At 38.8% G+C, this 10,041-nt stretch overlaps 1 non-coding gene across 1 annotated transcript; it reads right to left on the reverse strand.

Moving 5' to 3' along the window:
* Nucleotides 1–7,903: 7,903 nt before the first annotated feature.
* LOC115873664 lies at nt 7,904–8,068 on the reverse strand. Its single transcript, XR_004048553.1, has one exon. It is a non-coding gene; the product is annotated as a U1 spliceosomal RNA (small nuclear RNA).
* Between the last annotated feature and the right edge of the window lie 1,973 nt (nt 8,069–10,041).

The following is a 10,041-nucleotide window of genomic DNA, read 5'->3' on the forward strand; positions in this document are numbered from 1 at the left end:
TCCTCCTCCCAACCACCCGCCCACTATCACAATCCCAATTCAAACCTACAAACCTGGTTAGATCAGAGGATGTACAGTGGTGCAGATAAGAACTGGAAACAGGGAATCAAGGACAGATGAACTGCTCAGCACCAGTGGGGAGAGTGGTGATACCGGGATGGGGGAGGGGGTAAAAAGGGGAAACCGATTACAAGGATCTACCTATAACCTCCTCTCTAGGGGATGGACAACAGAAAAATGGGTGAATGGAGACGTTGGGCAGTGTAAAATATGATAAAATAATAATATACAAATTATCAAGGGTTCTTGAGGGAGAGGGTGCTGGGGGAGGAGGGGGGAAAGAAAAATGAGGAGCTGATTCTAGAAGCCCAAACGAAAGCGAGTTTTTTGTGAATGATAAGGGCAACGAATGTATAAGTGTGCTTTACACAATTGATGTATGTATGGATTGTGATGAGTTGTATGAGCCTCAATAAAATGATTTAAAAAACTACAATATATACAGAATTATTTTTGAAAGTTTAAAGAAGAAAAAGTGACAATCTCATCTTCATTATGCCCACCAATGCCCAAACTTTCCTATTTTTCATAATCTTATATTTAAATTTTTTCATTCATATGGTTCTTATCTTTCCCTACACATCTATGTTACATGAATCAGGAACTTTTAAAAGAATATACCTCTATATTGTTTGCAAAGAGTAAACATTAGAGTTATAGTGAGTGCATTTTGGTTTAAACTGGCTGCTTTTGGTGTTTTTAAAATATAATTTTGATCTTGCTAGCAGGACTTTTCTGTGAAATATTTAGTTTTCATATTAATATTAGTATCCCTAATTAAAATAAAGGTTGGAAAACAATGTATAGATTCAACTTCTATAAGGATTTAACAGTAACAAAGAAGCCAAATTTCTAATATAGTGATCTTTGGTGGGATAGTAGTTACACATTGGGCTGGGATCCACATGGTCAGTAGTTTGAAACCACCAGAAGCTCTGAGGAAGAAAGACTGGGCTTTTTACTCCCCTAAACAGTCTTGGAAACTCAAAAGGGGGCTGTACGAGTCAGAACTGCCTAGATGGCAGTAAGTTATCAATGAAGTAACAAATCAGAGAGAAGCTACAAGAAATAAGAAACTATAAGACTGAGACACAGTAGGGATGAAATCTCACTTTTAGATCAGGTGCTAAAACTCAATTTGAGACTTTAATTTATTCGGTTCTCTAAATTTAATGTATTCAAGAATAACTCAGGAGTTTTGTTAAAATGCAGTGTCCAGGGCCTCTCCACAGCCATCTATGGACTGAATCTTTGGAGGAGCAGCCAGGGAATCTACACTTTTAAATGAGCTATCAAAGGATTATTTGCAGGTTATCAATGTAGTGTAGTTTAGATAGATTGCTTTAGATTCTTTTCAGAGAGTTGTCTTGATAGGCTCCAGGGAGGTGATGTTAGGGTCCAAATGAAAAAATACATAGATATTACATCTTCTGGTATCCAATCCAACAAAGGAAGATGATAAGATAATACTATCATGTGTTAGGTTTTACTTCAGGCAAGAAAAACAAAAGGAATTTGGCATAACTTTCTTTTTTTTCTAGGCAAACAACCAAACAATAAAACTCACTGCCATTGAGCTGATGCCAACTCATAGTGCTTCTATAAGACAAGGTAGAAATGCCCCTATGAGTTTCCAAGACTATAACACTTTATGGGAGTACAAAGTCCTTTCTTCCTTCTGATGAGTGACTGGTGTTTATGAATGTCTGACTTCGCAATTAGCAGCCCAATGTGTAATCACTACACCACCAGGGCTCCTTGTCAGACAAATAGGCATCCTTTATTTTTGTTACATGTTTAGTCATCAATGGCTAGTTTGAATAGCTCATTTGAGCATGTCAGGTAGTTTTGAGGTATGATAAGTCCTTTACTGTATGCCATAGTCAGTCAGGTTTGATGGTTCCTTAAACTCATACCATGGGTTCATTCTTATCCCTCTGCCTTACCATAGATATATCTATACATGTGATATCCATTCCTATTTCAGTCAGGATTGCTAATTGAAAGCAATAAAAAACACTTCTGGTTAATTTAAGTAGATAATATGTTTATTAAAAATATATACGTTGAGGAACTCCAAACACAAACGTGCCCAACAGATAATATCTCCTGTCAAAAACTCTGCCAGTTCCAGCCAGAATCCAACAAGTAGGGACCTATGCCCTGACAAATGAGATGTGCAACCTGAATGCTTAGTGCTCCAAGATTATTTTTGGTATTTTTCTTTTTCAAAACAAAATTTATTTTACCCCCACAGAACCCACAGCTTGGCATAGCAGTGAGTTTCTGCAGCTCCCCAACCCCCAGCTCGGCAACCTGGAAGTACTTGGGACTCACCTCCTCTTTACCTTCCCCTGATTTGAAGTCCCCTCTCACCTCTAATCTCATTTATCCTGCCTATCTGCCCTTGGGAATCCTGCATGGAGACTAGATCTTATGATATGGGACAGAACCTCCATATCTCGCTCCTTTTATTTGGGTGACCCTTTTCCTCTTTGTAGCAGCTAGATCCTACATCGATTGAATAGCTCCCTAAGGGCTGAGAAGCTGACTCTGGCCCATCCAGAGTCACCTTTTTAGGTACACAATAACATCAGTCTGTTGTATTCTCCCTATAGTGGGTGGATAAGTGACCTTGGTATATTACCAGATATGCCCTCTACCTATTCCATTCACCATTATCTCAAGACCTGCTCCCCTTTGTCAGTGAGACACACATTCACATAAACTAAGAAGCACTGGCATGACTCGTAAAATCCCCTTCTCTAATTTATTAAAAATTATTATATTTAACCAGAAGACCATCTATTATTAATACCATCAATTAAACCCTATCCTGATTCATACTATTCACTCAACCCCGTCACTCCCTTCTCATTTTCACACAATATGATTTCCATTTCCTATCTGATCTTTTTCCTCTAGCTACACAACCCAGAATCCCACACACCATCCACAACCATACCACTATGCAATGCAGTCAACAGAAGTATGAAGATACACAAAAGCCAACAAATGAAGATTCAGTGCAGTGCACAGAAAAAGAAGACCTGGAACTACTAAAAAGAGAATACAGTAAAATGGGGTTTAGGACTATATAAGAGATCTGGAGATCGATCCTGAAAACAAAGAAAGAAAATGAAATGCTGAAAACTGCATACCCCAAAGAAACCAGATGCTTAACAATTAGATAACAGAAATAGAAAAACTCAGTACACAATGGAGCAAATCAAACAAAACAGAAAAACCATCTGAAGAAAGGCAGATTATAAGGTGGGACACCATGAAGAGAAATAATATACATCTCATTGTAATATAAGAGCATAAGAAGCAAATAAATCTACAGATCAAATAATAAAATAATTCATGGGAGGAAATTTCCACATTAACACAAAGGAGAAGATATCCATTAAGGAAGCAGGGTGAACTCCAGATACGTTAAACTTTGGTGGGGGGCAGGGGGGAATCAAATGATCCAACCTCAAGGAAAAGGAGAGAATTTTGAAAGCAGGCAGAGAGAAAAAAACACAGTCAATTACAAAGGTAAATAGATAAAAATAAGTTGAGACCTCTCAGCAGAAACAATACAGGAAAGAAGACAATAGAGCAACATGGATCAAATTTTAAATGAAAGGCGGGGGGGGACTGTCAACCAAATATTCTATATCCAGCAAAGCTATCCATAAACTATGAACAAAAATTAAAACTATTCCCAAGAATGGAAATACTTACATAATTCATAAAAATAAAATCAGTAATGAGATCTCTGTGGCCAGAAAATCAACCACAGCAGCACACAAGCATGAGAACACTAGTGTGTAACATCACCAAGAAATCAGCACACTTAAAGAGTCAAGAGGGAATCCAGGTAGAATCACCCAACTGGTGCTTCTGATGTCAAACCAGAAAATTAAGAGGCAAGGAGGCCAATATTGCAAAGCTGCGTGCTAAAAGTAGATTCAATGTACTAGAGTCTGGTTAAGACTTTCCCCTTTGATTTTCACCCACAAAGTGATTTGAGAACTCACTGAAACTCTTTAAGTTCACTGCATCTGCCTACAGGCTCCGCTAACCCCTTATCAGGTCCAGCAGGACTGAGTCTGCCACCCCTTCCTGTGCCCTTGTCCTGCAGAGAGCAGTAATTTCCCCAGACTGCTGTCTAAAAGTGGTCATAATCCCAGGCTCACAGAGAGCTTCTGAGAGCTAGCCACAAGACCTCACACTGGAGTTACTGCACTGCTATTTGCCTTGCACCAGCAGTTGAGGGCTCTGCAACTCCCCTATCTACCCAGGAAAAGAGTGACTACATTGGCCATCTCCTTCTGACCTCACCCCAGCTCTACGCTTGCCAACATGTGTGATGATTGATAATTAAACAATATTTTGCAGCAATTTAAAAGCTGCTGGGATATTTACCTGTGACAGAAAGCAGTTCCAAAGAGCACAACAAACAGTGCCAGCAGAATATACCTGGGAGAGACAAAGGGGGGTAGCTTGGGGGAATTCAGATCCAGTTTGCCCCAAACCCACTCCATTAAGCTGGCCCTGTTTCCTTGGGGGACAGCATGGCCCCAATACCAGGGAACCACACAAGTCCATTATAAAAAGGGGGTGGGTTGATTTTAAATGCTTTCAATTCCAGGCTGTGGGCTATGTGTAACTTTGAATGTAAGCCTGCAGAACTCTGTCCATTAGCATCCATTAACATAACAAGGTAGCCAGGGTGCTAATTTCCAGAGAACAGCCTAGGTTTTTTAACATAACAAAACCGGAAAAGCCAACAGACCCTACCAGTTTGGGCTCCACAGAGTCTTTCTAAAAGAATGAAAATTTTCACCTGACAGTCCAGAAAAGACTCATGCTGCAGGCATGCCCCAAAATGGCCCAGTGGCACACCTATAGTCACCATCCTCAGTCCAGACTCTGTGCTACCCCTCTTCACACAGCCACTGGCCACTGAGTCACTGAGACACTCTGCCTACATAACAGTCAGACCCAACACCTTAGTAGGCCATAGGTAGTCCCGGAAAACACTCTTAGCAGTCACATAGAGAAAGAGCTCAGGCCCACTTGGTCTCGCAGAGACATGGCAACCAGTTCTTCCAAAATGACACATAAACCACAACAGAGTGCAACATCCTCAAAAAGAAAGGAAAAACAAAGCACAATAGTGGAGCTATCGACATGCATAGAAGAATCATATTTGGATCTGCCACAAAAAGAAATCTTCAGAACACTGTTTGGAGTAATAGAGGATATGAGGGAAGCAGCACAGAATAAGGACACAATGATAGAGGAGATGAAGTCCACGAATCAAAGGGAAATAAGCACTAATGGATAAGGTAATAGAATCAAAACATAAGATTAAAAATCTCAGCAACAGAACAGAAGAGACAGAGAATCGTACCAGTGATCTCGAGGACAATCAGGCAGACTTCAACAAATGGGAAAGAGTCAAAAAAGATAATCAAAAAGATGGAAGAAAACCTGAGATCAATGCCCAACCCTATGGAGAGAAACAATATTCAAATAATTGGTATACCAGAACAAGACTAAAGACAACAGCTAAATAAGTGAGGAAATTCTGGAATCAATCTTCCCCACCTCATTCAATGAATGAGAATAGGACACTCATACAGGAAGCAGAGAGAACACCAATTAGATTAAACCCCAGGAAGAACTCACCATGGCATATAATAGTTAAATTATCCAATTTCAAAGAAAAAAGAAAATAATACGTGCAGCCAGGATGAAAAATAAAAAGCAGTGGTACTCAATGGTGCTCAGGTAACAATACAGATGGAAAATCCTGTAACCTGCCAAACAATCTAATAAGATGGAAGGCCAGATAAGAACCTTCCAGGACAAGCAAAACAGTCAAATATGCCACAAGACACTCAACCCTGCAAAAAATCCTTGCCAATTCACTATGATCAGAAGACTAGCATCCACCAAGCACAAGCAGGAGACCACCATACAGCCCAAATCCACATAGAGGTCAACGTGTCAATAAAAATTACCAAAATAACATGGCCTCAGATGGAAAAGAAGGCAAGAATGAAGCTCCCCCCACAAACACAGCACACCAATATGAAGAAAGATAGGAACCAGCCAGCACAAAAAGAACTAGATGACAACAATGAATCCAGAAATTATGATAATAACTTTGAATGTCAATGCCCTTCATCTCATCCATTAAAAGCCAAAGGCTAGCAGACTGGTTCAGAAAATATAACCACTCAATCCTTTGCCTGCAAAAGACAAATCTTAAGTTCACAGAAAAAAATAGGCTAAGAATAAAAGGTTGGTGGAAAATATACCAGGAAAACAACAACTTAAAAAAGCAAGGGGTGCGATCCTAATCTCTGACAAAACTGATCTCAAGGTGCAAACCACTGAGACAAGGAAGGACACTATATAATGCTCTAAGGATAAGTGAAACAGGAACTAGTGAGCACAATAAATATACATGTGCCTAATGAGAGACCCAGGAGAATAATCTAACTGTTCAAAAGATGAAAAAAGAAATCATAGATTCAACCATCATATTAGGTGACTTTAACACACTGCTATCACAGAAAGATAGATCACTGGGAGAGAAGCTCACCAAGGAGGCTACAGAGCTAAACACTACAATAAGGCAAGTGGACCTCATAGACATTTATAGAGCGTTCTATCCCAATACAAAAATTTTCACATTCTTTTGAAGGGCATATATCTTGTTTTTGAAAATAGACCAGATGCTGGGGCACAAGTAGAGTCTGAGTAAATTCAAATACACAGAGATTACTCAGATGTCCCTTTTGTAGCACCATGCCATTAAGTTGGACATCAATAAAAGGACAACCAGAAAAATAAGGGAAAACAATTGGAGGATGAATAATGGTCTTCTGTGAAACGAATGGGTACTGGCCAAGATTAGAGAGGGTTTTAGGAAGTTTCTAGAAACTAATGAGAATGAGAATATAATGTAATAAAACCTATGGGCTACAGCAAAAGTAGTTTGCATAGGTAGCTTGATACCAATAAGTGCATATATGAAAAATGAAGAGACACTTTTGACTGATACGCTATCACAAAATATCCAGCAACTAGAATAGAATGAACAGAAGAACCCATCCAATAGCAAAAGAAAAGAAGAAACAAAACAAGACAGCATTAAATGAGTGGAAAGACAATAGAACAATGCAAAAAATCAATGCAGCAAAAAGCTGGTTCATTGAATGGATCAACAGAATCAACAGACAGTTGGCAAGCTAAACAAGGAATGAAAGGAACAAACATCAATAGCCAGGATGAGGGATAAAACAGGGGAATTCACAACGGACCTCAATGGGATTAAAAGTATAATCACAAAGTGCTATGAAAGTACTCCAATGAATTCAACAATGTAGAAGACATAGACAAATACTTGGAAAAACAATCCCTTCCTAGGTTATTCCAGATATTCAAGAACCTCAGCAGACCCATAGCAAAAGAAGAACTAGATATGACTATGAGGCAACTACCAACAAAAAAGCTCCTGGAGCAGATGGCTTCACAGGAGAATTTAATCAAGCATTCAGGGAAGAGCTCACACCTATCCTCCACAAATTATTACAGAGCATAGAAAAAGATGGTAAACTCCTGAACGCATTCTATGAAGCCAGTATAACTTTGATACCAAAACAGAGCAAGGATCTCACGGAAATATAGAGAACTACACACAGATATATCTTATGAACACCGATGTAAAAATCTTTAATAAAATATTAGCCAATAGAATACAAAAGTATATAAAATATATCATCCACCAGAATCGGATGGGATTTTTCCCAGGGATTCAGGGATTTTTTTTTTTAAACAGGAGAGAGTGTGAATGCAGTCCCCCACTACCACAAATTATGCAGTCGAATATCCCACATTTGGGGAAATCGCAGGGGTGAGCACACCCGCAGTGCAATGGGTGAGCCTTGCCCTTGGAAAAGCACCTTCCTGGATCATGGTGTCTCCCCTGCCAGGTAAGTATTCAGGGATGGTTTAACATTCAAAAAATCCATCAATATTATACACCATATTGATAAGAAAAAGGATAAGATCCACTTGATAATATTAATACACACAGAAAAAGAATTTGGCAACATCCAACGCCCATTCCTAATTAAGACACTCAAGAAGATTGGAATGGAAGAAAAATGTCTCAAGTTAATACAAGCTCTCTATGAAAAGCCAACTGCCAACATCATAGTCAGTGGAGAAAAGACAAAATCAATCCCATTCAACATCTAGGTGGAACATAGACCTAGAAGTAAAACCCCAAACTATGAGAACCTTCAATGAAGGAATGGAGCCAATCCTAAGAACCTAAGCTCAGGAAATGCATAGGCTAACATAGGAGAACCTGAAATGGACAAGTGGGATATACTAAGAATAGGACTGCTAGGACTTTGAACCTTGGATTCTCCAGATTTACAACATACAAGCCATACCAGAGGGATATGGTGTGGAAACCCCCGAAGATGAACTGGGCTCTACATCAAACACACCTGCAACCCAAGGACTTAAGGCTGAAACCCCATGTTGTATGTAGAGAAAGACAGCTATTAACAAGAGCATTGAACTGTTACCAAGTGGGCTAACATTTACTTACTATTCCAATGATCTACTTGCTTTATTAAAATATATATTACTCTAGCAGACTTGTGTCTGATATTGTCAGTAAATATTATCGTAAGGTTTGCCTGATCACCAACTCTCATTAGTTAAATAGTGTCCAGTCACATAAGGACTTAATCTGTTAAAGCAAATAATCCATGTATTGTAGTTAGCCTACTTGCTTGTTCTCCCTTTCTCAGTTGTGTTTTGAATACATTACCATGTACTTAATCGGTGATAATATAAACAGATGGACCATAAGCTCCAGGGAAATGATTGATAAGATCTCTACCATAAAATAACAAAGATACCTCTAAGGTGAACAAAAATCAGATAGAAATGAATGAATTTGAAGCTCACACTTAATTCTAGCTCCAATCTCAGAACAATTTGTTCTTATTACCCGACTCTGCTCAGTACTTGCCCCCATGAAGGAACCTGGAAGATATGGTGCTGCAGCAAAGTATGGTGAAGCAATTAGATGGTGTCGGCTACAGAAAAAATGACATCTGAGGACTTAAAGACTTGTTTTCAAACAGGCAGTCATCTAAGTGGCCCATCCACTAAGCCCTCATGAAAGATGCACCACAACATCCATGTTCCAAGGATTTTAAATGACATAATTCAATTTTGAAGGAGGGAATAGTATCAGAGCTTACATTATGAAACTCTGGTCTTCAGAAGGCAGTGGATGGCAGTGGAAGCCGAAAATACATTTTCAGGATCCACACATGGATTAAGACTCTGGTGATTTCCCTTCAACTATAACTGAGGGCTGGGAATACCTAAGTAGCCAGATAGAGTATTGCAGAGATGATTATAATATTTTAAAATAATATCTGACCTGAATGCTTAAAATCTTGCTATTTAATCTCCTTTTGAATACACTTTGAGTTGGAACTGGTTTTTAATATTTGTCTTTAGTTTTAAATTGGGGTTTATCTCTGTTGTATTATGTTACTGTTGGTAACCTTCTTGGTTGTCTGTTATGTGTTTTCTATGCTTTTCAGTCTATGAAACCCAGGATTTATGAATCCATAGGACAGTCACTAGCATAGTCACTAGCATTGGGGGTATGCAGGGGAGATGGGGCCAGTAATGGGGAAATGATACCAAGGGCACAAGAAGGAAGAAAGTGTTTAGAAACTGATTGTGGTAGCGATTGTACAACACTGATGATTGATCTAATGAATGGTATGATGTCTGAATAAAATCTTAAATAAATGTTGTTTAAAAAAAACCATGTATCTATATCTATCTATATAACTATATATCTATCTCTCTATCCATCTATCATCTATCTATCTATCTATCTATCTATCTATCCATCTATCATCTATCTATCAT

The sequence above is a fragment of the Echinops telfairi genome, unplaced genomic scaffold, assembly GCF_000313985.2.
Source record: "Echinops telfairi isolate 266 unplaced genomic scaffold, ASM31398v2 ScPeMD7_7469;HRSCAF=8507_0, whole genome shotgun sequence".
Classification (NCBI taxonomy): Eukaryota; Metazoa; Chordata; class Mammalia; order Afrosoricida; family Tenrecidae; genus Echinops; species Echinops telfairi.